Here is a 26,863-nt window from a genome sequence, read left to right as displayed (position 1 = left end):
AATATTAAGCTCGAGTGTCCAAATTTGGGTTATGCTTAAACCCTGATCTGTATTGGCCACCAAATTTTAGATTCGTGTCGGAGATCAATTAGTGTCTGCCCATAGGTGTTTCGGGAACATTGTAGTAGCCGCTTTGTAATAGGGCGGTGAACCCACTACAAAACCGTGTAGTAGGACTTCCTACTTCAACTTCGGCTCCTGTATTCACCGCAATGATGGTCAAAGATGGGCCAGATCCATCAGCCTCGGCGAACTCGACATATAAGTCCATTACAACATTTCTACTTGAGTAGTGCAATGATATCACCTTCTCAAGATGGACCTCGCTAGCCACGTTGAATATCTCATACCTATAGAGGTCAATAGAGGCAAGAAATCTACATTGCAACTCCAAAATTGTTTCCCAAGTCGGTCCTCTGACTTTCCTCCTGATTCTGGCCTATAGCTTACATAATTAAATGGTAGGATTGAATGCCAATTCCACAGACTTCGCTCCTACAAACACCACCCCGGCTTTGTGCTATAGGTTTGACTGTCGTAGTAAATAATGGATTTCATTCGTTAGCTCATTTTAATATCGGTCACGAATTGAATTAACAAAAGCAAAAAAATAAGTAGAGGAATGTCCAAAGAAGTACACACAACTCTCACAACACAACTATTCGATGTTTGATATTAATTTCCTGCGTGTCTAAGTTATGAAAATTGCGTCTGTTGTATAGGAAAATAATATAGGGAGAAAGGGAATATGTGCTTCAAAATTCATTTATGAATGCATGCATTCGTTGAATTTTGTATGATGTAAGTGCACTGGAGTATTCAAAACGTGTTCAGAAGTCATATAATTTCATCCCACTCGTGCTCCCCTAATATTTTATGCCTCATAACGTGCTCCTCAGGTATTTTGCAAAGTTACTTTAACATTCAGTAGGAAAGCAGCAGGAAAGCTCCCTCAGTTCAGTGTGCTTTCTCTAACATTTTTCTTCTGCCAAACATTAAAAGTGCCCGTCACTTCGTATTTTTTATCACTTTAACCACATTTTTTACTATATTCATCAACTCGTTTAGCACATTTTCAACGACAGAAAATTTTTACTTTGTAAACAAACCCTTCCTTGTGCCTAAAAAAGAGTCTCACACACCGAGCTTTATTGTCCCTCAAACATCTTCATCCCTCTTCTCCATCCCTCCTCTATAAAATATTTTCTTAATATTCGAGGTATTATTAAGTCGTCAGTAATGCGATATTGCTCCAAGATGCACACATTTCATATATCCTGCTGAGATGAGACTATTTCTTCTAAAACCTATCCTAGGGAAGTTGGGTTTCGGGTGATTTTACTTTATGTGTGGAGGTCTACATAGAGGTCTCAATCGACTATTGTTATATGGTCATGGATCCGAGAATAACGGGGGAGCTAGTTGACTATCTTTATACGACACGAACTCAATCTTTTCAGATACCCAAAAATGATTCCCTATAAATACCATACAGAAGTTTGAGGGCATAATCATACAAAAAAACTCAAGGGATTCCCGCGATAATCAACATATTTTTTCTCCATTTTCAAGCAACAGGTATCTTTAACATTCCTTCTTATTTGAAGGCCAACATCGTTGTGGACGTAAGAGGACTCTCAGGCGAGGGGTGATTGTTGCGGTGCAGTAAAGGTGATGCTCCTTTTGGGGCGACGAAAGTTGTCGTTATTAAACAACCTATTAATAACTACAACTGCTATCATGCCAACCCGAGTTTGACCTCTACTGTGCCAAACATCCGCTCTCCACCTGAGAGCCCTCTTGTGTCCACCTCAGTGTTAGCTTTCAGATAAGAATGAAAGGTTAAAGATATAGATTGCTTAGAAATAGAAAAAAGATTATGTTGATTACATTGGAAGTCCCCAAAGTTTTTCCTTAGGATTATGGTATCAATCTTATGTATGATATATAGGGCATCATTTGCAAGTATCCAAAAACCTTGAACTCTTGATCACGTAATGATCATCACTTGGCCCCCCAGTTATACTTGAACCCGTGACCGCATCACGATCGTCGACTGGGACCTCCACTTAGACTTCAACCCCTAATCGTATCAAGCATTATTACCCCAGAATTGATTTCCCCACGATGGGTTTCTGAGGTGATGGTCCTATCCCGCCATGATATATGAAAAGTATGTGTTTTGAGACGCGTTATCACATTCTTGACCCTCAAATCTACCAATGAACTTTCGCGGTTTCAGCCGAAAACCCTAAAGCCTTTCAAAATACCCTAAACAACCCTAAACCTATAACCTAAAACCCGTACCCTACAAATGTTCTAAACCCTAACCTTAGGAGAGAGAAAGGGAAAATGCAAAAACAACCTATTTTCCTAAATAAAAAAGGGCCTACACACCTAATTAGAAAAAAGGGTCTTTTTGGTTAATTTAGCAAAAAAATAAATAAAGGCCAAATTGATAGAAGATGTAAATATTAAGGGTTAAATTTAACATTATACCTTATTAATTTAATGATGATGTGTATCATCTAATTAGACGACAGGAAACTCTGCCGCTTGAGTTTAAACATCGTCTTTGTTCATCATAGAATATGGATTGGGATTCATACACGTTAGAAAAGGTTGTCTAACAGAAATCTAAAGGTGTTGCCTGAAATACCTTCGAATACCACGTCTTTTGATCAGTTCAATGTCTTTTTGGCGTCGCAATGTTGACATATCAGGTCCTGAAAATTTGAGAGATTCAGTTAATGTTAGTATAATAATGCTTGAAGTTTGAGCGACTATGCATGTTTTTCTACGAGTCTGCTTGAAATTTTAAGATGGTTTGCCTTATATGCAGATTATATAGATGGAATTTCATGTTCAATGCCTCACTTTGATTATCTTTAGTCCAAAATGAGTTTTTCTTTCATTTTAGAAGTCGAGTATTATCTATTTATCTTCAATGGTTGTTTCTATGTGATACGCCATTTCTTTTTAAACCTATCTTCCATTTAATTGGAATACAACTGTATTTTTTCGGATATCATTTTCAATTATTCTTTTGGGTAGTTTGCTTAAAATAAAAGAGTTGAAGTATCTTAGCTGGTGTATCATTATAAATCTCTGCTATAAATATTTAAACCAAGTTGCATTAATGAAGACACATGAAGATATTGATAAAAGAAAAGGATTCTCCATGGTTATGCCTCTTATACGATATTCCCAGATTCTAGCCATAAAAGAAATTAATTTTTTGCATGTGCCGTTAAGGAAGATTATGTTTATTTAAACCATCCATACAAAATGTCAGTTTTGACAGACAAGTAGGTATCAAGATTCTGCAAGTGTATAAATAACAGTTTTCTATAGTTTTACCATGGATAACCAATTCAAGATGCTCCCATTGTGCTTCACCTTCCTTGTCTTCATTTTCTTGGTGTTGAAGCTATGGATGAGATCCAAAATAAAGGACTCGCCCAAGAATCTACCCCCTGCACCATGGAAGCTACCTCTAATAGGCCACTTGCACCTTTTAATGTTCTCTCTCCCCCATCACCGCTTGACCGAATTAGCCAAAAGGTATGGTTCCCTGATGCACCTACAGCTTGGTGAATTATCACACATTGTTGTTTCTTCTCCAGAGGCTGCTAAAGAAGTGATGAAAACACATGATATCAGTTTTGCTACCAGGCCTTATCTTCTTGGTGCAGAAATCATAGCATATAATTTTTCTGATATTGGTTTTGCACCATATGGAGACTATTGGAGGCAGCTTCGAAAAGTTTGCACATTGGAGCTGTTAAGTATGAAACGTGTACAATCATTCCGATCAATCAGAGAATAGCAGGTATCATGTTTAATTCGATCCATCTATTCTAACACAGGATTAGAAATCAACCTTGGAGAAATGTTATGCAACTCATCATATAACATCACTCTAAGGACTGCTTTCGCCGCAAGATGCAAGCAACATGCTGCATTCATTTCAATTGCGAGGAAACTGGTGGAAGCTGCGAGTGGTTTTAGTACTACTGATCTGTTTCCTTCCGTCAAATTGCTTCCCATGATCAGTGGGATGAGAGCCAAACTTGAGAGGTGGCACCATGATTTGGACGCGATGCTTGAAACCATCATTGAAGAACATAGAGCTGGCAATGCAAATCTGAAGGACAGTGATGACGTAACAGATGATCTCGTTGATGTTCTTCTGAATCTCCAGGATCACGGGGGCCTTGAATTTCCCTTAAGAACTGACAATATCAAAGCTGTCATCCTGGTTAGTAGATTCATATCTTGCGTGTTTATTTATGTGCATAACGATGTTCTGTGGTTTTAGCTGAGTAGAACTTCTTTTCAGGACATGCTCATTGCTGGAACTGAGACATCTTCAACTGCAGTAGAATGGGCAATGTCGGAATTGATAAAAAATCCTAGAATCCTAGAAAAAGCACAAGCCGAGGTGAGGCAAGTCTATGATAGAACAGGGGATGTCAACGAATCAGACCTTCATGAATTGAAGTACTTGAAGTTAGTTATGAAGGAAACTCTAAGGTTACACCCTCCTCTACCTTTTCTACTTCCAAGAGAAAGTAGGAAGAGATGTGAAATTAATAGATATGAGATACCAGCCAAGACCAAAGTGATTGTTAATGCATGGGCCATTGGAAGAGATTCCAACTATTGGAATGAAGCCGAGAGGTTCTATCCAGAGAGATTCATCGATAGTTCAGTTGAGTATAAGGGGACCAACTTCGAGTTTATTCCATTTGGTGCTGGAAGGAGGATATGTCCTGGCATATCAATGGTATGGCTGTGGTTGAGCTTTCCCTTGCACAATTACTTTATCATTTTGATTGGAAGCTCCCTAATGGTTTGAAGAATGAGGATCTGGATATGACTGAGACCTTTGGTGCTACTTCTAGAAGAAAAAGAGATTTGCGCCTTATTCCTATTCCTTACTGTTGTTCCAATAGGGTCGGAAGCGTGTAAATTATTGTACTAAAAAATCACACAAAGTTCAATTCCCAGGAAAGAGAGGTGGATCACATGGATCTCTTAAATACCAAGTCTTTCCTTAGACAGAATATCCCTTCTATAGCAATTTAATAGCACAATTAAATACTACTATTATACCATCAAATATTAAAAAAAATAGGACAAGAAAGAACACAAGAGTTTTAACGAGGTTCGGTAAATTATACCTACGTCCTCGGGCACTAACACCAGATGATAACTTTACTATCTCCAAAATATTACAAACAAATAGAATTCCTTAAGAATTCTCAAATGGGAGAAGAGAGAAAACTAAGAGAGAAAGATTGGTTGGGATGGTTGAAATGAAAAATGAAAAGGCCTATTTATAGTTGAAGTTCAGGGACTAACTTGCAAATGGCCTAAAAATTAGGGACCAAAATTACAATTATCCCAACCAATCTTTCTCTCTTAGTTTTCTCTCTTCTCCCATTTGAGAATTCTTAAGGAATTCTATTTGTTTGTAATATTTTGGAGATAGTAAAGTTATCATCTAGTGTTAGTGCCCGAGGACGTAGGTATAATTTACCGAACCTCGTTAAAACTCTTGTGTTCTTTCTTGTCCTATTTTTCTTTCAATATTTGAGGGTATAATAGTAGTATTTAATTGTGCTATTAAATTACTATAGAAGGGATATTCTGTCTAAGGAAAGACTTGGTATTTAAGAGATCCATGTGATCCACCTCTCTTTCCTGGGAATTGAACTTTGTGTGATTTTTTAGTACAATAATTTACACGCTTCCGACCCTATTGGAACAACACTTACCACCCACCATCATCAATTCAATAGTTAGAATAATATCTTATTGTTATAAAATAAAGATAGATGGAGAGAATAAAAAATAAAGAAAATATGAAAGCAATATAGAATGTACTTTATTAATCAAAGGGATGATTACAATGCTTCATCAAAGTCTATATTTATAGGCATAAGAAATATAAAAAAAATAGAGATCTAATTCCAATAACTATTAGAATTTAAAGTATATCAAAACTTTATCTTAATTAATCATGATAGACATTGACTTAATAAGATATTCATAACACTCCCCATTGGATGTCCATTGGTATATAATTTGCTCGTTAAAACCTTATTAGAAAAACTCTGTGGGATAAAAACCTAATGAAGGAAAAAGAGTACACGAACTATAATACGCATAATATGTTACCTCATTAAAAACCTTACCAGGAAAACTCAATGGGACAAAACCTCGGTTAAAGGAGAAAGAGTGAAACACGTATTTACTCCCTTTCATGAACACATCATATATTTTCTCATTATTTTACGTATTCAATCTTGAATACTAGTTTTTCAAGTGGCTATTTAAATGTATTTGATAAGTATTTATATTATCATTCTTTTAAAAATCATTAGTGAGGGAAATTTGGGGGAAATATATTTTGATCTCTTCAGGAGATTCAACAATAAGCATAACAAACTTTAATAATGATTCTTTTATAAAAATACAAATAAGTATTTTTGATCATTTTATAATCCTCCTTCAACTACTATTCACTAAGTCAAATTTACCACATATGTTCAAATTATTTCACTTCATATAAATGAACAATTTCTCGAGAATTTTAATATGCTTCTAGCACCCTAAATCTTTCAAGGATTTTAATATAAACCTTACTATATAGTGATTCATAAAAGGTTGTAACAATAACCATTAGATGCGAGTTAAATCTTTTATAAATTATCAATTTAATAATATATCTAAAGGTTATTGCATCCACCACAAAAGAATATTATATATTTTCATAATCAATGCCAAGACCTAGCGAAAAACATCATATTTTTATTCTGCTTTTGCAAAACTACTTCAATTGTACCCTCCTTGGCTTTATACCTTTAGTATTTGGACTACAGGTCCAAAAACTCCACGAATTTAATTGTACTTGAGTTGTATCTTTCTGTTTTAATCAATTTATTCAATATCTATATTTCTCAATAGATTTATTCAAGATCCTCCTTTTATTTCATTATTTCAATAATAATATTGCATGCAAAATCATTGTTGACCAATTTTATTATTCGGTTCCCCAATTTCTCGAATTGACATAACTTATCGAAATCTCTTATTTTCATTATTTTACAATTCATTTTTAGGTAGCTAAATCTCTTCTGGAGTTTTACTTATTAGTTATGTCTTGCGTCTCTTTTGAAGCACCCGCCTCTGTTATATGACCATCTAGAAGAATTTTCATCTTTGGAAGCGATCAATCTATTATTTATTCTAACTAATTGTCCTACTGGCACTTTGATTCAAATTAAAATATTAGATGGTATATAACAATTGGTTATTCTCATTAAGTTTGTAAATACATCCAACAGTTAACTTGTAATGAGTTATCCTTATTGAACTTCTAGTTCAAATTACTCTCCCCATTATAAGTTATTATTTCTCTACCCCTAATGTCGGGAACACTATCAAATCAAAATTGTAATTACAAATCATGTCATAATTGAATTTCCAATGCATTAAAAACATCTAATAATACAAAGAAACTTATAATTAATATATATTCCCAACTTTCTTTGAGGGTTCAGTCATCTTTGTGTGTTGTGGTGGAGCAATTAGAACATATACATACATATAAAAATTCAAAGATGAGAAATATTTAGCTCTTGATCAAAAACCAATTGTAATAGGGAGTATTTATAACTTATTGGCTTGATGCGTACAACACGTAAATCAACATAACTCAAGTTGAAATAGGAAGTTTAGTTCTCATAAGTAATGGTTTAGACATTGATCAGAGGTGTTCAATTAATAATTTATCTAAACCATTATGCGCTAACTTTTACAAAAGTTTTTCAAACTCAATCAATAAAAGATTGAGATATAAACTTATTAGTATTTGCAAGATGAGTTTTAATTGCATTATCTAAAATTAATTATTTAAATAAGCAATCTTGCAAACAATAGGTTGCAACTTGATAACACAAATGTGATTATTTTGTAGATGCATCTACCAAAATCATATAATATCAAAACCATCCACATGGTGGATGAATGAGCCCATATTTGTTTTAGAAATGCAAGACATTAAATCTCAACTTTAGCTAGTAAGTTTCTAATAATCAATTTTCATTGAGAACAAGTAACATATAAGAATTCTTTTAAATTAAAGTATCTTCAGGTTCTTTAATGAATGTCCATATGAATTCTTAATTAATTTTTGCATCATATATGATCTAGGATGGTCTAACTGGTCACGCCAAGTAATAAATGCATTTGTATCAGTAAACTTCTTGTGTACTTTAACATGTGTTTCAATTGTACTAAATTGTAACAAATTAATAATTTTACTATCATTCCTTTTACTTTGTATTCACATGTAAGCGCTATTATGACATTTACTACTGGAAATGTCTAAATTAATGTGAATATTATAATGTCACTAAGTCAACAAAATAAATATAATTTCCAAACAATTATATGCAATATTTGCTTCAGGGAATATACCAAAATCTTCAAATATTTAAAAAAAATACAACTTTAGGTGCATCCAACCATAACGAGCTTTAGATAGAATTATCATATTTTATTGCTCATAAATAGATCTTTCACAGTCAAATATTTTGCTTCCAACCCCTTAATCGGGATGATGATAAAAGAAGATTACAAAGATTATAAAATAAATATAAATTAATAACTCAATCCTCTTTTTTTCATCCTTTCAAAATAGATATTTATAGCAATAGTGATTCATATGAAATATAATATTTTCCTCATTCACAATCTCAATATACGATCCATTATAAATATCATTTAAAACCAATGGGTTTACCATCACAAGATATCAATATATTTGCTCTTCTAGAGCTTTTAACTAATTTTGTACTATCAAATATTGGAATAATATTTGTTTGTTTTAGTACCAAATAAGATAAATACTTTCTATCTATAATGATAGAAATTATTACTACATTCTAATATCCTTCCTCAAATAATATTAACAAAAATACTATATTTAGGCATATGTCACATATGTGGCCAATAATCTTTCATATCACATTGATAACATAAGTTATCTTTACCCTTTAAAGAGTTATCTTGAGAACTCTCATTGTTCCCTTATTTATTACTATGTTCCCACTTTTAGTGGTCCATGATTATATCTTTTATTTTCTTTATGTTTACATTCACTTCAAGGAATGCAATAAATCTAGTGGGATAGACTTCTATATGCCTCCATTGATTCTTTATTTCATAATCACCATCGTAAAACATGTGTGGATTTTAAATCAAAATCTATCTATTCATGTTGTCATGATTAGTCTCCAATCACATCCTAATTACAACATCATAATCTCTATATTTTCATTTTTCATAATTGTTATGTACTGCTACATTCATTTTAGGGAATGAAGCAAAACTAGTGGGAAGAATTTCATAGTTTTTCATCAGTAACTATTATTTTGCTTAGCCACTAAAAGGTATGAGATCATTTAAAAAATAGTGTTAAAGTCATTTTCACAATATTGCTATTGTAGGAGCACATTAGATATTTCAATCATATAGTGTAATGTATTCCTTCGGGGAATATATATAATACAAATACATGAGTATCTTATGTGTAACAACCCGATTTTTCAGTGGTGTCGAAAATAGTGTTTTGAGGTCACCAAATCTAACGAGTAAGCTCATAAATTTTATTATTTAGTATTTATGAGTCAAATGTGGTTTTAAAAAGATTTTTGAATTAGTAATTTGTGTTTTATAATGATTTATTAGGTCAAGTGGTTTTAGAAAATGAGGTATTGAGACCTCATTTCTATAAAATGAGCCATAAATATTTTTATAAATATTTACGCAGTGTAATTAAGGTAGTATTAAAATTTTGTTGAAGAATTTTAACGTTTTGATGGTTAATTAATTAAAAAGGACTAAAATGAAAAAATGTGCAAAACTTACTAATTATAAGAAATAAGTGATTAAACGGCTTACTTATTAAACAAGGGAAGAATTAAGGAGTAAATATGCCTAAATGAAAGGCATGAGGCAGCATAACAAAGAAAAATAATAAAATAATGTGATTTAATGGCAAAATGGTAAATTGTTTGAAATTAAACATACAAATTAGAAATTAAAAGGTTTCTAGGCAATTCTTCTTCAATTTTCTGTCCAAAAATGTCATAGAAGAGCTCTTTTAAGTTGGTTTTCATCTTTTTCCTTCATGTGAGTTCAATTCTTACTCTTTTCTTGTAATTTTTATGTTTTTGAGATTGTTACAATTTGGTACAACTAAATCTTACCTTAGTTTTTGATTTTATTAGAAATATTGAAGGTTACCATTGATTAATAATAGATTTTTTTGATAAATAACAGGGACTTAGAGCTTTAATTTTGTTGTATGATGATTCTATAAAGTGATTTTGTTAAATATTGATTTTAGGATCAAATTGTAAAAAAGATTAAAATATTAAGGTTTGCTAGTAAATTTTTGTTTTATTAAGGGCTGTGTGATGACCTAAAATATTTAGATAAATGATTAATTGAGAAAAAATTAGCTAATTTGATAGATTAACTAGTTAATGGATTAAATTGCAAAAGTTGTAAAAGTTTGAGATAATTGTGTAAATTTTAAAAATTGAAGGGTATTAATTGCAAAATGAATTGGAACTAAAATATATGCTAATGAATGAGTAATTTTATATTTTAGATCAAGATCCCATAGATACTCCTGTAAAAGGAAAATAGCGGAATAGTACTTGAACTTCTGCAAACATTACAATTCAATTTAGGTAAGTTTGTACGGTTAAACTTTAATATTTATTGATTTGATTAATGGTACTATTTATTTATTCAATTTTTTAAAATGAATTATTTTTGGAATTATAATTTTAAATTGAATATATATTCGGGTTAAATGGAATTATTGTTGGATTTAAGTACATTCGTTATGTGGCGAATGATGGTATTGGAGGAAAATAATGGCAAATTACCCAAGTAAACCATGTGTTTTACTTTCTGTTTAGCTCTTTCAAGCTTCTGTTTAGCTCATATGAGTTTCTGTTCAGCTTTTACGAGCTTCTGTTCAGCTCTTAGGAGTTTCTGTTCAGCTCTTACGAGCTTCTATTCAACTTTTATGAGTTTCCGTTTAGCTCTTATGAGCTTCTATTCAACTCTTAAGGGTTTCTGTTTAGCTCTTATGAGCTTCTGTTTAACTCTCATAAGCTTCTGTTCAGCTTTCAGGCTTCTGAAAATGATGTACTCTTATGCATAAGTTGTTCATCAATTTGGGAAAGATTTGGTAAGGTGATTTATATATTGAAATCGAAAGACATATTAATTATTTTTTGTATTGACTTGAAACAAGTGTATTCATCGATTTAAGTTGTGGTTGATAGGGATTTTACATGAATGATTTTATTTAATCAATTTGTTATAGTAGGTTCTGTAAGATTTATGTTTAACCCGCTAAACTTACTAAGCTTCATTAAGCTTACTTGTGTTGTTTAATGTCTTTGTAGATTTTTGAGAGGTTGGAAGACAGAATCAGCACTCAAGTCACACTATCCAACTTATTTTGGTAGTTTTTGTAACGTTCAATATGATTTATATGGCATATGTAGGGTTTGTGTGGATTTGATCGAAAGTTGTCTTGTGTAAATGTTATGAATTATATTTTGTTTATATAATTAACTTATATATATTGGTTTGAAAATGAGGCAAATTTGTGATATTGGTATAAGTGATATGTTTGTATGTATTTAAATTGTGGTAAACTTTAGTAGAATTTTTAGATGGATTAAATAGGTAAGTTTGGTTATTTGGGTATATGTGATGATACGTTAAGTTTAAAACATGATTTTGGCTTGTTTTGATTGCTTTGTTGTGCTTTATTGATATGTTAAAATGTTGTGTTTAGGTTGATACCAAAATGGGTGAGAAATGTGGCCTTGAAATGGCCTATTTTTGTCCACACGGGCAGAGACATGGACATGTGTCTCAGCCGTGTGTCCCCTGTAACTTAGAAATTTGTACAAGTCAGTATACTCAAAATTGTTCAGACGTCCTATCACACGAGTGTATGGTTTGGCCGTGTGTCCCCTGCATCTCATGAATTGCAAAACTGAATGCTCAAATTATTGACACGGCCTAGCACATGGGCATGTGGCTTGGCCGTTGATCCCTGCACCTTAATAATACAAGTCAGTATGCTCACACGGCTTAGCAGAGGGGTGTGTGGCTTGGCCGTGTGACCCAAGTCAGAGAGCTCTCAAGTTTGGACATGGGCCGGGACACAACCATGTGCCCTATTTTGAATGCCCACACAGCCTGAGGGCCACACGGGCGTGTGCCCCCTACACCTTTGAAAATTTGTGATGTTTTTTGAAAAATTCTCTAAGTACCCGATTCAGTCCCGACTTATTTCAAATGTATATTTTAGGTCTCGGGGGCTCATATAAGGGACTTTATGATTGATTTATGATATGAATACTATATGATGAGAAATATTTGTTTACTTGATCTGTCAATTCCGGTAATATTTCGTAACCCTATTTCGGCGACGGATACGGGTTAGGGGTGTTACATCATGTTATTTATATATATCGTTAGGTTTTATTCAACATATATCTTCTTGATATGAAAAATAATATTATATTTTTATAAAATTTTGCATCACAAGGAACTAAAATATAAGCTCTTAAAGAGCTTTTTACAGTTTGATGCAATATTTAGCTCTTCAAGAGCATATAATTATTTCATTGTATAATCTTAATAAATGCTTAATTTATTTTAAATAAAATCTTATTTATTCATATAAAAATAAAATGAGTAGATATAAATAAAATCTTATTTATTCATATAAAAATAAAATGAGTAGATATAAATAAAACATATATTAAACGTAACAAATAATAAATTCATGTCACTAATAAATCATTGTGGTTAGGTAATATATATTATATATCATACCACAACAGAATACAAAATATTATAATGTCAAATTAAAATAACTTTACAGTTATAAAAGTTTGAACATAAACATTGTAATGGGCCAATTTAGCCCGGGCCCGTGCAAACAAAAACCCAAAAATCATTACAATAATAATAATAAATTTATTACAGTCCAGTTTTTACAGTCCAAAACTAATACACCAAGCCCAATGAACCCAGAAGCCCAAACACGATAGCCCAACTACAAGAACAAGGCCCAAGTGGCCCAAAATCAAAACACTTTCGGGAACCATAGGTCACCCTCTTGTGCCTCAACAGCCTCGCAGTAGCCCTCATCCTCATCTTCTGCACCGTACGCTCCGTACCACCCCTACACGCCTCTGTACGCCACCCTCATGCCTCCACGTCGCCCCGTACTTGCAAACAAACACAAGAAAACAACAACAGCACATACCCAATGAAAAAAAGAAAGAATTTTGTATTTTTATTTTTATTTCTACCATTTTAGGCTATAAAGCCAGAATTTTAGTCTTTGTAAAAGGGCCGAAATACGAATGCAATAAGCACCTTACACGAATTCAATACAAAGCGATCAAATACAGAGAAGTTGAATATTCTTAAAAGGTTGTTCCTTTTTTATTTTTTACGCCTCTATTTTCTTTTTTTATTTTGAAATCTATCATAAAAAACATAAAAAGAAAGCAAAAGAGAAGTTTACCTCGCGAATCTGCCGTTGAATCCTCCTTGCTTCGTCGAAATCGAAGGTGAAGGAGGAATCTCGAGGCTGAAAATTGTTTTCAAAAGGCAAAGGAGCCTGCGGTTGGGAGACGGTGGAGTCGAGAGCCAAACAATTTGGCTGAAGTCGGCTGAGGGAAAAGAAAGTTAGGGTTAGAGTGGCTGAATAGCCAAAATTTCAACCCTTTTAAAGGGCCGAATACGGCGTCGTTTGAGCCTGGTTCTGTGGCTCCTGAAACTGCATCGTATGGATTTAACCCTACCCAATCTGTCCTCTTTACCCCTGGGATCCGCGTGTTTTTGCGGTGAGGGAATATTTTCAACATAGGTCCCTCCTATTTTGCGCTGTATTTCAATCAGTTATTTTATATTTCTTTTGGTTTTTTAAATTCGCCCTACAATTTGTGCGTGTCTGCGAGTTAGTCCGCATTTAAACGCTGTGTTGCGAGGACTGGTATATTTCTAGTTTAGATCCCTCTGCATTTGTGCGCATCGCACGTTGGTCCTTATTATTATTATTATTATTAGCTTAATTCTAATTTAGTCTCTTTATTTTATAGTCTTCTTTACTCTTAATTATTTATTTGTACAATTGTTTTGAATTTTTTTATTATTATATTATGTTAATATTTTGTATGATATTTTCTATTTTTTATGTATATATTTGTACATGCATAACTTTATTTCGTTTCACAAAATCATCACTTTAAATTTCCTTTTTGCATTAAGCTATTTTAATACCCTCATATAAGCTCTTGTTTAAATACTATTATATTTATATTTATATTTTGTATTAAAGCTGATTTTATTTCATATATATATTGTTATCAACCTCATATTATTTTTATGTATATGATTTCTTAAACTTATTCTTGTATTTTATTATATAGTCTTACATAACACATCTTTTAAATTATTATTATATACGTGTATATTTATTGATACCTATACCTGATTTACATAATATTAAATCTATGTATTTTATACATATAGTTTTTTTATATATATATAAGCTTGTTCTTAAATCTACTATGTAATATAATAAAATTAATTTAATCTTATACATATTAGCATTTTTTTGTTATTTCCACATGTGATTGCTTTTAAAATTATATATATATATATATGTGTATGCTTTTAATCCTTTATATATAATATAGTTTCTAAAATTTTATTTTATCATGCATCCTGGCTACCTATTCATGCTTATATATTATGAAATTCTCCTTCGTTGTACGTTCTTTCTAGAATGTTTCGACATCTTGTACATAATTTGATTTTAAAACATATATTTTGTAACATGTATCTTAATAATATTTCTAGTTTGTTTGTTTTTTACAAATTATTTTAAATCCATCAATTCATCATTGTTTTAAGATTGTCTTATATCATTTTAACTTCTAATTGCTATTTTGTTGCATCGATTGTTTTATGTTGTGCCATGTATATTATCGTTGCATATTATTTATTCATTCTATTGTCATTATTTTCCATGCATGATTGAAATCGAGTTATATTTCCAAGTTAGTCATACTTAGTTGTGAGTGTTTGTTAGTTGATTAAATAAATTGTATTATCTTTATTTTTCCATTGTCGTATTTTTACGCGTACACATATTACCCCATTCATCGTTTTCCACTTGATTTTTTAAATGTGGTTTTATAAAATCTAAATTTTATGATTAATTTCATTTTATTTCAAATTGAATTAATGCGTTTTAAGCTAGTTTCACAACTATTAAAAATCCCTTAAACGAAGGTGATGTGTGATACTTGGCAATGCGTGGAATCGTGCCCTAACGTGTTGGGTTGCAATTTTTCGTTTGCTCAAAGTAATCGAACGTCCCTTTAGATTTTCACCCATGTCTTTTAAAGATCCCTTAAACGAAGGAGATGTGCGATATTTGGAAATTCGCGGAATCGTGCCCTAACGTGCTGGGTTGCAATTCCTCGTCTGCTTGAAATAATCAAATATCCCTTCAAAATTTCACTCATATCCTTTAAAAATCCTTTAAAACGAAGGCAATGCTCAGTGTTGGACAATTCGGGAAGCATGCCCTATCGTGATGGGTTGTGATTTCTCGATTGTTCAAAACAATCGAAGATTCCTTTAGGTTTTCACTCATGTCTATTAAAAACCTTTCAAAACGAAGGCAATGTTCGATGTTCGGCAATTTGAGAATCGTGCCCTATCATGCTGGGTTGCGCATTTTCATTTGTTCGAGACAATCGAAGATCCCTTTGGGATTTCACTCGTATTTTCTAAGGCAAGACAATGTTTGGAAATTCGAGGAATCGTGCCCTACTGTGCTGGGTTTTGATTTTTCGTGGGATTAAATGGTTGGGCATCCTTTTGTAATTTCTGAATTATAAACTTTCGAAGGTCGAAACAAGAAGATTTTTTGCAACTAACTCAGATTACTCAAAGAAAAAGAACCACATTTCAAAAACATCTTTAAATTTTAGACATAAGGACATTATTTAATCGATTCGGTACCAATTTTGGGCGTAGTGAGGGTACTAATCCTTCCTCATGCGTAACCGACTCCCGAACCCATTTTCTCAAAAGTTCGTAGACCAAAATCGTTGTTTTAGTAAACCAAAAATGTTTTATTAAAATAATCAAATTCTTAGGTGATCCGATTGCACCAAAACAAAAGGATCGGTGGCGACTCCATATTTCTATTTTTCAAAAGTCGATTCCTCCATTTTTCATTAAACCTAAAAATTTTCAAAAGAAAAGGATGGTTTCGACAAACATTTTCTAACGTCCACCTCTTATTACATAATTTTATCTCAGATTTTATAATGATATGAAATTATCACAGACAGGTTGAATACCCCAAAGTTCATGACAAGTAAGTATTTTTACTCACATTCCGCAATAATCATATATCTTAATCAAAATCAAAATTAAACCAATAAGTTCTATTAAAAATGAAAAAAATATTTATCTCCACATAAAAATCTCAATAACTAAATGTGTGAAGGGTTTTATAAATTCATAGAGATACGGATAGTGAATTATATAAATTGAACTTTTTAATATAAATCAAATCAAATTTCAAAAGAAGTCGATTAGATTGACTTACATTGTAATGCCCCAAAATCTTAAGAATTTAATTGTGACAATCTGTAGTAATTAAATTTCTATATCTCTGGTTTTGTGCTCTTGTTTTGTGTTTAAGGTCTAGGGTTCTAATTGCATCGTTTTAAAGTTTTGTTATTTTTCAAAAATAACCTTTATCCATGTGTTATGTAGTTAACTGCAATTCTGGGTAAATCGGTGTCAAGAATGAGCTTGATGGTTCACCGGTTAAGCATCTATCTGTATTCTGTCTAGTTCCAAGTTCAACTCTTATCGTATGCATTAGGAAATATTTTTTTTGCAAATGCCGGAAGGTGGGATGGTCGTTAACTTAAAATAGTCTGAAGAAATTCTATCCTATCTTCTTCCTTTTTCTAAGTTTGGTCCTTTTTTTTTGTTTTGCTATTCTTTTATTTTAGCTTTTTACGGTATTTGGTTCTGCATTACTCGAGAATTCGTCCTTGCCTGTGAGGTCTATTGTGCGATTATTGTGTAAGTTCTGTCGTTATCTCATTCGTTTTGCGAGTTTCGTTATGTTAACACTATTCTGTTGAAGCAAGATTTTGCTTGTTTGCTTGAACATTCTGTTTAAACCCTTAATTGGTTGTTTTTAGGCGAGGATATTACAAGAGACGTTACTCCATTGCGTTAGCCTATTTTCCTCTGTTTCGTGTGCGGTAAGTATGCGAATTGAGTTGGGGTTGCGTAAAAACTTTTGACATGATCTTGACGATAGGATGAATTTTAGTATATTATTGAAAATGATGGTTTAATTGATTATTGGATGGTTAATTAGGTTCTGGGTAGTCTCCGCATTATTTTTCGTCAAACAAAACCAGGTGCGTTCTGGAAACCTTAAATTTTGCAAGTTTCGGTCGCTGAAAATAGTGGCTGTCCACGCCACACGGCCAGGCACACGGGCGTGTGTGTAGGCCATGTTAGCCACATGGCTTGGTTGCAGGCCGTGTGAGTGATCGTGTAACTCACTGTTCATTGACTTAAGGCCATATGGGCAAGGCATACAGGCATGTGTCTAGGCCGTGTGTGGTTATATTAGTCCAGGGTTCACACGGGCAACAAACACGGGCATGGGTCAAGGCTGTATAACTCACTATTTGTGGTATAAGACCACACGGCCAAGGACACGGGCGTGTGTGTAGGTCGTGTAACTTACTGTTTATGGCATAAGACCACACGACCAAGGACACAAGTGTGTGTCTAGGCCATGTAACTCACTGTTTGTGGTATAAAGCCACACGACCAGAGACATGGGCGCATGCCCAAGCCGTGTGAACCATACGGCCAAGGACACGGCCGTGTGTCCAGGCCGTGTGGTGTACATAAAAAGGCCCGAATACGTTTTTTAGGCCGTAAATGATACCTAAAGCTACTTTTGATGTTTCCATGGTATGAATGGTTTGAACTGATGATCTTTGCACGAATTCTATACCATACGTACACTATGATATTTAGTCTGATATTGAGTTGTACTGTCTACTTGTGGATATTAGTTCTTTGCATACGCGTGGGTTGGGATATTAAGAAGAATGAAGTGATCTATTCTAAACTAGTGGCTAAGCCACCATATGTTCATTCTGATTCCAGCGTTTCACCGTATTACAATCTAGTAACTAAGTTGTGTTTCTGTACACATGTCAGATAGACACTCTGTGGTGTGAATGGATAGATGGGTGTTTTAAACCCCACATGGTATGATGGGATGGACAAAGATGGTGTGTATTAGGTAGGACGTTAGGAATATCTGCATCTGACTCTGATCTGTTCTGTACTGATATATGTTTCTGTATCTAAAATCACTCTGTCTTGGATCTGAACTAGTAATTTTTCTGTATAAATCAAATCTTGGGATACAGACACTGTTTGGTAAATGTGTTTATGTGAACAAACTTCTTTATGCACTGAGTTTAGAACTCACTTTATTGTTGGTTAGACTGCATGTGGTACTCAGTCTTGAAAGGGCTGGTGCCACGGAAGCTCGGTCAAGCTTTTATCTTCTTTAAGTTACTATTTTAGGAAGTTTGATAAACTTTGATAGTAGGACTTTGAAATATTTTATACTTAACTAATATTTGTGATGATTATTATGTGAAGTATGGTTTAGTAGTATAGTGTTATATATGCGACATTTGAGGATCGATGATGTAACTTTCTAAACTTAGGTTGGACATCTAGGTTGGGTTCAGGGTATTACATTTAGTGGTATCAAAGCCAAGTTTGTCAACACTCGGACTATGTTTGGGCTCATAATGTATGAGGAAAGTAGTTTAGTGATAACTTAGTATCCGAATTAATATGGAAACACTGAAACTTTAGTAAATGACCGAGCCTCTAACGCTGACCTTGTAAGTATTTTTGTTCTGTTGTAAAGATAGTAATACCCAAATTGTTTTTTGGTTAAATGTTTTGATGTGAACTGGTGAAATCATTCTGTTGGATGTGTGAACTGATCTGTGTACTCTGACATTGTAACTAGTTGCCATAATAAGTTCGTGCGATAGTCGTGGGCATGGTATTCGAAGGCGTTAAGGGCACTGAGGAGGAGCTCAAGCAGAGTCATCCTCTGTGGGTAGTATGTACAATATGGAGACTAGCGAGATTGTTGGTACTCCCACTACAGAGACAAAGTCCAAGACTCAGGTGGCTGGGGACGACGCACTGTCCCAGGCCATGATTCTAGCACTAGAGAGGGTTGCAGGGACCTATTTGGGATCAGGAAGCTAAAGGTTGGTTACTGAACGACTCTGGTCGAATGTGGCTGAATTATTCAAGGGTGTCATTAGAGTCGCTCCTACTATTGCTGAATATTGGCTCGAGGCTACCGAGTGTATATGATAGATCTCAACTGTACTCACACTCAGAAATTAAGGGGTGTTGTGTCCCTATTCTGGGACGAAGCCTATTAGTGGTGGCTAACAGTCGAACAAGGTGCTCAGCCCAAACAGGTTAACTAGGATTATTTCAAGAACACTATGGAGGCGAATTATGTTAAGGCTCACCAACGTGAGTTTATGAGCCTATTTTAAGGCAATCAGTATGTGGCCGAATATGAAGCTGAGTTTCTGCAAATTCTGATAGCTCCTTAGAAGGAACGGGTTTTTATGGTCCTAGTTGACAAAGCAAAGATAGCGGAAGAAGTGAAGCGTATTGAGCATGAGTGGCGTGATCATGAGAAGGAATAGAATAAGATTAAGAGGGATTCGGGTCCTTTTGGTTCTGGTCAGCTTCCTAAGAAGCAGGCGAGATTTGATAGGCTGCCAAGAGAAGAGGCACCAGTTGTAGTGACTGAGATTCAGCTGTGCATTGATTGTGGGAGGTGCCATCCTGGCAAGTGCTAGAGGAAGTTAGGAACGTGCTTCTGTTTCGGGTCGGTGGAGCATCGAGTTAGGGATTTCCCCCATCAACTAGAGCTAGTGCCAGCTGTGGTACAGACTCTGGCTCCAAATTTTGTTCGGCCTCTGAAAGAGGTTCAGTAATCATTTAGAGGTTGTGGTACTAATAGGGGTGGTAATGGATCTGGAAGAGTACAGAGAGCACTGGGTAGAGGTGTAGGTCAGACTGAGGCTTGTTAGCTGGCACTAGTTTATACGGCGAGATGCCGCGAGGAGAGTGATAATGCTGATGTCATTGCAGGTACCTTCTTTGCTCATTCTCTTCCGTATTATGCTTTCATTGATATTAGTTCTACTTACTCGTACAAAGCTAATGTTGTTTGTAACAGTCCGGTTTTGACCCTAGTCGAAATAATGGTTTTGGGACCACAAATCTGAGGTAGATAAATGTTTTAATATTACTTTCCATGCTTAAAATATGTGAATTAGCATGTATGAAAGTTTTGTCTAAAAATTTAATCGTTTGTGTGTTTAATTTTGAAAAAGGACTTAATTGCGTAAAATGTAAAAGTTGTGTGCTAGATGTTAAAAGTGTTTATTTGACTTGGCTTATTAAATGAGAGGTTCTTATGTTGTTATTTGACCATTGAACATATGAATGGACATTAATGGCCTTGTTATTAATGTTTTAAATGTTATAAAGCTAACGACGAAATGGTAAATGATGAATTAATATATGTTAAATAAAAAAATGCATGAAATAAGCCGTTAGTTCATCTTTTTAGCCAAGAATAGCAAAGAAAAAGAAAAGAGAAATCTTGTCTAGGGTTTGGAACTTTGAATTGGTCAATTAGGTATGCATTTTGCTCGGTTTTTAATTATTTCTATGTTTTATGTAATCGTTGCTTCATATACTATCAAGTCCATGCCTCAATTTTTGATTTTAATGATGATTTTGAAATATGCCATGGATGAATTCATGAGTTTTGTGTTGTTAAATGGTGAAATATGAGAGCTTGGTGTTGGGTTTACATGTTTTGTCTTTGGATTTTTGATGAATTTGAGCAATTTGGGCTAAATTATAAAAATGTTATTTTGAGGGACTAAAATATGAAATAAATGGAATGTGTAGACTGATATGAGAGCTATGAAAATTTTGCTAAGCTTGTGTACAAGCAAATTATGTGTATTTTATGATTTTGTGACTTAAGGACTAAAGTGTCGAAATGTGAAAATGTGAGGGCTAATTTGCAAAATGCCCTAAATATGTGTCTATGGGTTGTTTTGAATGATTTAGTGAATAAAAGGGTTAATTTTGAATACATATAGATCAAGAAAAGAGGAATTCAGACTTAGACCGAGGGAAGTCGAAGATTGTAGAGTACATAGTCCGAGTCGACAATTCAGAGTACGAGGTAAGTTCGTACATAGAACATGATGTTGTAAGTAAATATTGTTGTTATGATTATACATAGATGTATATATAATTGAGCGGGATGAAATTGATGATAAACCAATGGTGTTTGGCACTAAGTGTGCGACTTAATTTAGCTTCGGCTATATGAGGCACTAAGTGTGCGATACCGACTTACCTTCGGTTAATAGAGATGGCACTAAGTGTGTCGAACTGTACTAGCTTTGGCTAACTGTTACAGCATTAATTGTCCAGATGTTCAAAGCATGAATAATTTACGGAAAGTTTTAAAACATTTAAATGAAAGGTGAGAATGAAATTGAATAAGTACGGGAATATTCAGGTATGTACAATACCTATGTGGTAGATGATATTATGTATGTAAAGCTCAATATTTTGGTATGAATATATGGATTATGTAGTATAGATTTAATAGATGATTTAAGAATTTGTAAGTACTTATGTATTGATGATTTTTGGTACAAACTTACTAAGCTTTTGAAAGCTTACTTCGTGTGTGTTTGCATTGTTTTATAGATATCGAAGCTACTGCAAGCTCGGGGATCATTAAGGATTATCACCACACTATCGAACCTCATTTTGGAACTTTTAAAATGTATATTTTGAAGTATGGCATGTATAGGCTAGTAGTTGTGAGATTATGTTTTGAGATGTATATATTTAGCCATGTGATTTGGCTAGTTTATATTTGAACTTATAGTTTGATAATAATATATAATGTCCGATGCCAATGTTCAAGTTTTGGTATGTTTTTGGTTGGTTAAAATAGATGGTAAAAATGGCAAGTTTGGCAAGCTTATAGCATGTGTTTGAATGATGTAGTGATCATTTGGTTAGGCATGATGATGGTTTAAGTTTTGGTATGAATTAAGTGATGAAATGAGAATGGAAATGATTTGTAATGTTTTAGCATGAATTATGTATGTTTGGTATAGATATTGGCTGAAATGGTTGAACAAATATGCTGGATTTGGTGATTGTAGGTTTGATCCAATTGGGGTGGAAAATTGGCTATTCAAATGGCCTATTTTTGTCCACAAGAGTAGAGACACGAGCATGTGTCTTAGTCGTATGTGACACACGGCTATGTGGCACGGTCGTGTGTCCCCTGGGGTACCCTACAATTGTAAGTCAGGCTCGACCACGGCTAAGGCACACGATCGTGTGGCTAGCCCTGTGGCCCAAGTCAGATTCGACCATGGCCAAAGCACACGGGCGTGTCTTGTGGTCGTGTGAACGAATCAGTATGTATGCCCTGTTATGACACGGTCTAGACACACGAGCGTGTCTAAAGCCGTGTGAGGTACACGGCTTGTTCACATGGGCGTGTGATCTGTACTTGTTTGAAAAATGTGTAAGTTTAGAAAATTTTTGTATGCATTTGGTTTAGTCCCGACCCCTTTTCTAAATCATGTTTAAGGTTTCGATGACCTATATGAGGGACTCTATTTTGATGTTTGATCTCTGATGATATGATGTTTACTAAATGAATGTTAGATGTTCTGATTTGTCCAGTAATGCCTTTAACCCTAGTCCAGCGATGGATACGGGTTAGGGGTGTTAGATTTTATTAGTATCAGAACTATGGTTTAGTCGGTTCTAGGACTACCATAGCGTATGTGAGTCCAGCTATACATGTCATATTTATGAATTATGATAGTGTGATGAATCTTGACATTGAAATGTGCTTTTATACAGCAAATAGATCTCGAAAGAGCCGTAACGAACAATGTTGAAAGTAATGCGTCTGCTCCCACGCAAGGGACGGTGCAAGTTGATTCTCGACCGGCTACGAGTAGCCGTGATGGTGAGGCTAAACAAACCTTCTATCAGATAATGAATGATTGGTTCACCCAATATATTAGAACCTCCGGTTGTACAACAACCTTCACCCCCGGTTAATTCCCCTCAAGTTTCTGTTATGCCACCAGTGAATCCAGTTTAGTTAAGTAGACCACCAGTTGAAAAGATTAGAATATATGGGGCCGAAGAGTTCTGAGTTACAACGAGCGATGATGCTGGAAAAGTCGAGTTCTCGTTAGAGAACATGATAAGAGTGTTTGAAGAATTATCATTAAATCCTGAAGAATATATAAAACGTGTCGTTTCACTTCTGAGAGATATGGCGTACCATTGGTGGAAGACCTTAACATCTGTGGTTCCGAGTGAATGGGTTACTTGGGATTCCTTTCAAGCTGAATTCTAGAAGAAATATATCAATTAGAGATTCATTGATCAAAAATGAAAAAAGTTTCTTGAGCTTAAACAAGGCCATATGTCTATTACAGAATATAAGTGGGAATTTGTAAGATTAAGCTAGTATGCTCGTGAATGTGTATCTACGGAAGTAATAATGTGCAAAAGATTTGAAGATGGTTTGAACTGGGATATTCGTCTGTTAGTCGGGATTCTGGAAGTCAAAGAATTTGTATGCTTGTTGAACGAGTATGTAATACTGAAGATCTAGGGAAAGAGAAAAAAAAGCTGATTTTGAAGATAGAGAGGTACAAAAGAGATCATCAGGCAAATCATTTCAATCTGGATCAAAGAAGTTTAGAGATGATAGCAGTTGTTCAAAGACTAGTGTAGAACAATCGAACAGAGATCGTGTTAGATCGCAATCGAATTTCAAATCTTCAGCTACGTATGTTGCTAGTGTTCATAATGCAAATAATGAAAAGCCTGAGTGTGATCAATGTGGAAGATGACATTTTGGAGAGTACTGAGGAAAGAGTAATAACCAAGCTTGTTACAGTTGTGGTTCACAAAATCATTTTATAAAAGATTGCCCCGATTTAGCTGAAAAAGATATTGTTCAGAGTCTGAGACAAAGTGGTAACGTTTTTTGTGGTAGACCTCCCAGAAATTTGAGAAATATAAGCGGTAGTCAAAAAAGGAACAAAAAACACAGTTGTTAGATCTAAGGCTCGTGCACCTGCTAGAGCTTCTGCTATTCGAGCTCGCGAGGAAGCTTCATCACTAGATGTGATTACGGGTACATTTACTCTCTATGATACTTCTGTGATTGCTTTGATAGATCCCGGATCGACACATTCGTATATATGCATAAACTTAGTGAACAGTAAGACTTTGCCTGTAGAGTCTACTGAATTTGTAATTAGAGTTTCAAACCACCTAGGCAGATGTGTTTTGGTTGATAAAGTATGCAAGAATTGTCCGTTAATGTTTCAAGACACTTGTTTTCTAGTTAATCTAATGTTGTTACCTTTTGATGAATTTGATGTAATTTTGGGTATGGATTGGTTAACTTTGCATGATGCTATGGTGAAATGCAAATGGAAAATTATTGGTTTGAGATGTAAGAACAATGAAATAGTCAGAATTGAATCAAGTGATTTGAATTGATTGCCTGCTGTAATATCTTCGATGAAAGCTTTAAGTATTGTGAAAGAGGGTTATAAAGCTTATTTTGCATATGTTATTGATTCGAGAGTGTCAGAAAAGAAAGTTGAATTAGTTCCTATTGTGTGTGAGTTCCCTGATGTATTTCCTGAAGGACTTCCGGGATTACCTCCGGTTAGAGAGGTAGAATTTGGTATTGAATTGGTAACTGGTACTACTCCAATTTCAATAGCTCCATACAGAATGGCTCCGATCGGGTTAAAAGAATTAAAGTCTCAGTTGCAAGAGTTGACCGATAGAGGGTTTGCTAGATCGAGTTTCTCACCTTAGGGTGCTCCTATTCTATTTGTAAAAAAGAAAGATGGTACGATGAGAATGTGTATCGATTATTGACAGTTGAATAAAGTGACTATCAAGAATAAGTATCCTCTACCCCGAATTGATGATTTGTTTGATCAGTTGAAAGGAGCTGCTGTGTTTTCGAAAATTGATCTGAGATCAGCCTATTATCAATTGCAAGTGAAAGATTCAGATATTCCAAAAACTGCTTTCAAAACGAGGTATGGCCACTATTTCCTAGTTATGCCTTTTGGATTAACTAACGCACCTGCTATCTTTGTGGATTTGATTAATAGAATTTTCAGACCGTATTTAGATCAATTTGTTGTTATATTTATTGATGACATATTGATTTATTCACGTGATGAATTCGAACATGCCAAGCATTTGAGATTAGTGCTACAGATTTTACGAGATAAGCAATTGTATGCGAAATTTAGTAAATGTGAGTTCTGGTTACGAGAAGTTGGTTTCCTGAGTCATATTGTATCAGCATCTGGTATCCTGGTTGATCCGAACAAAATTTCAGCTATTCTGAGGAATGTTTTTAAAGTCCACAGTTTTCTAGGACTAGCTGGTTATTATAGAATATTTGTGAAAGGTTTTTCGATGATTGTAACTCCGTTGACAAAACGCTACAGAAAAATGTCAAGTTTGAGTGGTCCAAAAAGTGTCAGAATAGCTTTGATCAGTTGAAAACCTTGTTGACTGAAGCTCCGATATTGGTACAACCCGAATCGGGTAAAGAATTTGTGATCTACAGTGATACTTCATTGATTGGTTTGGGATGTGTTTTGATGCAAGAAGGCAAAGTCATTGCTTATGCTTTAAGATAGTTGAAGCCGCACGAAAAGAATTATCCGACGCACGATCTTGAATTAGCTACGATTGTGTTTTCTTTAAAGATTTGGCGCCATTACTTGTTTGGTGAGAAGTGTCATGTATACTCTGATAATAAGAGTTTGAAGTATTTGATGACTTAGAAATATCTGAATCTGTGATAGAGAAGATGGTTAGAACTGCTAAAAGATTATGAACTTGTGATTGATTATCATTTGGGAAAAGAAAATGTTGTTGCTGATGCATTGAGTAGAAAATTGTTGTTTGCTTTGTGTGCGGTGAATGCTCATTTCATTCTATCGGATAATGGTTCAGTTTTAGCTGAATTAAAAGCAAGACCTTTATTCTTACAGCAGATTATTGAAGCACAGCAGATTATTGAAGCACAGAAGATTGATAATGAGATTTTAGCTAAACGAGCGCAATGCGATGTAGAGTTTGATTCAGAATTCAGAGTTGTCAAAGATGATTGTTTGAGATTTTGAGATCGAATTTTTGTTCTGAGAAATCTAAAATTAATTCAAATGATTCTGAGTGAAGCTCATAGTAGTCGTTTATCTATGCATCTAGGTAGTACGAAAATGTATAATGATCTGAAAATTAATGGTCCGGAATGAAAAGAGATATCTCTGAATTTGTTTCTAAATGTTAGATCTGTCAACAAGTTAAAGCTGAACATCAGATGCCATCAGGATTGTTACAACCGATTATGGTTCTAGAGTGGAAATGGGATCGTGTGACCATGGATTTTGTTTTGAGTTTGCCCTTGCCTCTGAGAAAG

At 34.3% G+C, this 26,863-nt stretch overlaps 1 pseudogene; it reads left to right on the top strand.

The window, feature by feature from the left end:
• The first annotated feature begins 3,361 nt into the window (after window positions 1–3,361).
• Window positions 3,362–26,567, top strand: LOC107917304 (premnaspirodiene oxygenase-like; annotated as a pseudogene).
• The last annotated feature ends 296 nt before the right edge of the window (window positions 26,568–26,863 follow it).

The sequence above is a fragment of the Gossypium hirsutum genome, chromosome A01 (genome assembly GCF_007990345.1).
Source record: "Gossypium hirsutum isolate 1008001.06 chromosome A01, Gossypium_hirsutum_v2.1, whole genome shotgun sequence".
Classification (NCBI taxonomy): domain Eukaryota; kingdom Viridiplantae; phylum Streptophyta; class Magnoliopsida; order Malvales; family Malvaceae; genus Gossypium; species Gossypium hirsutum.
The sequence above is the reverse complement of the archived record's forward strand: the minus strand, read 5'-3'. Positions and strand labels throughout refer to the sequence as shown.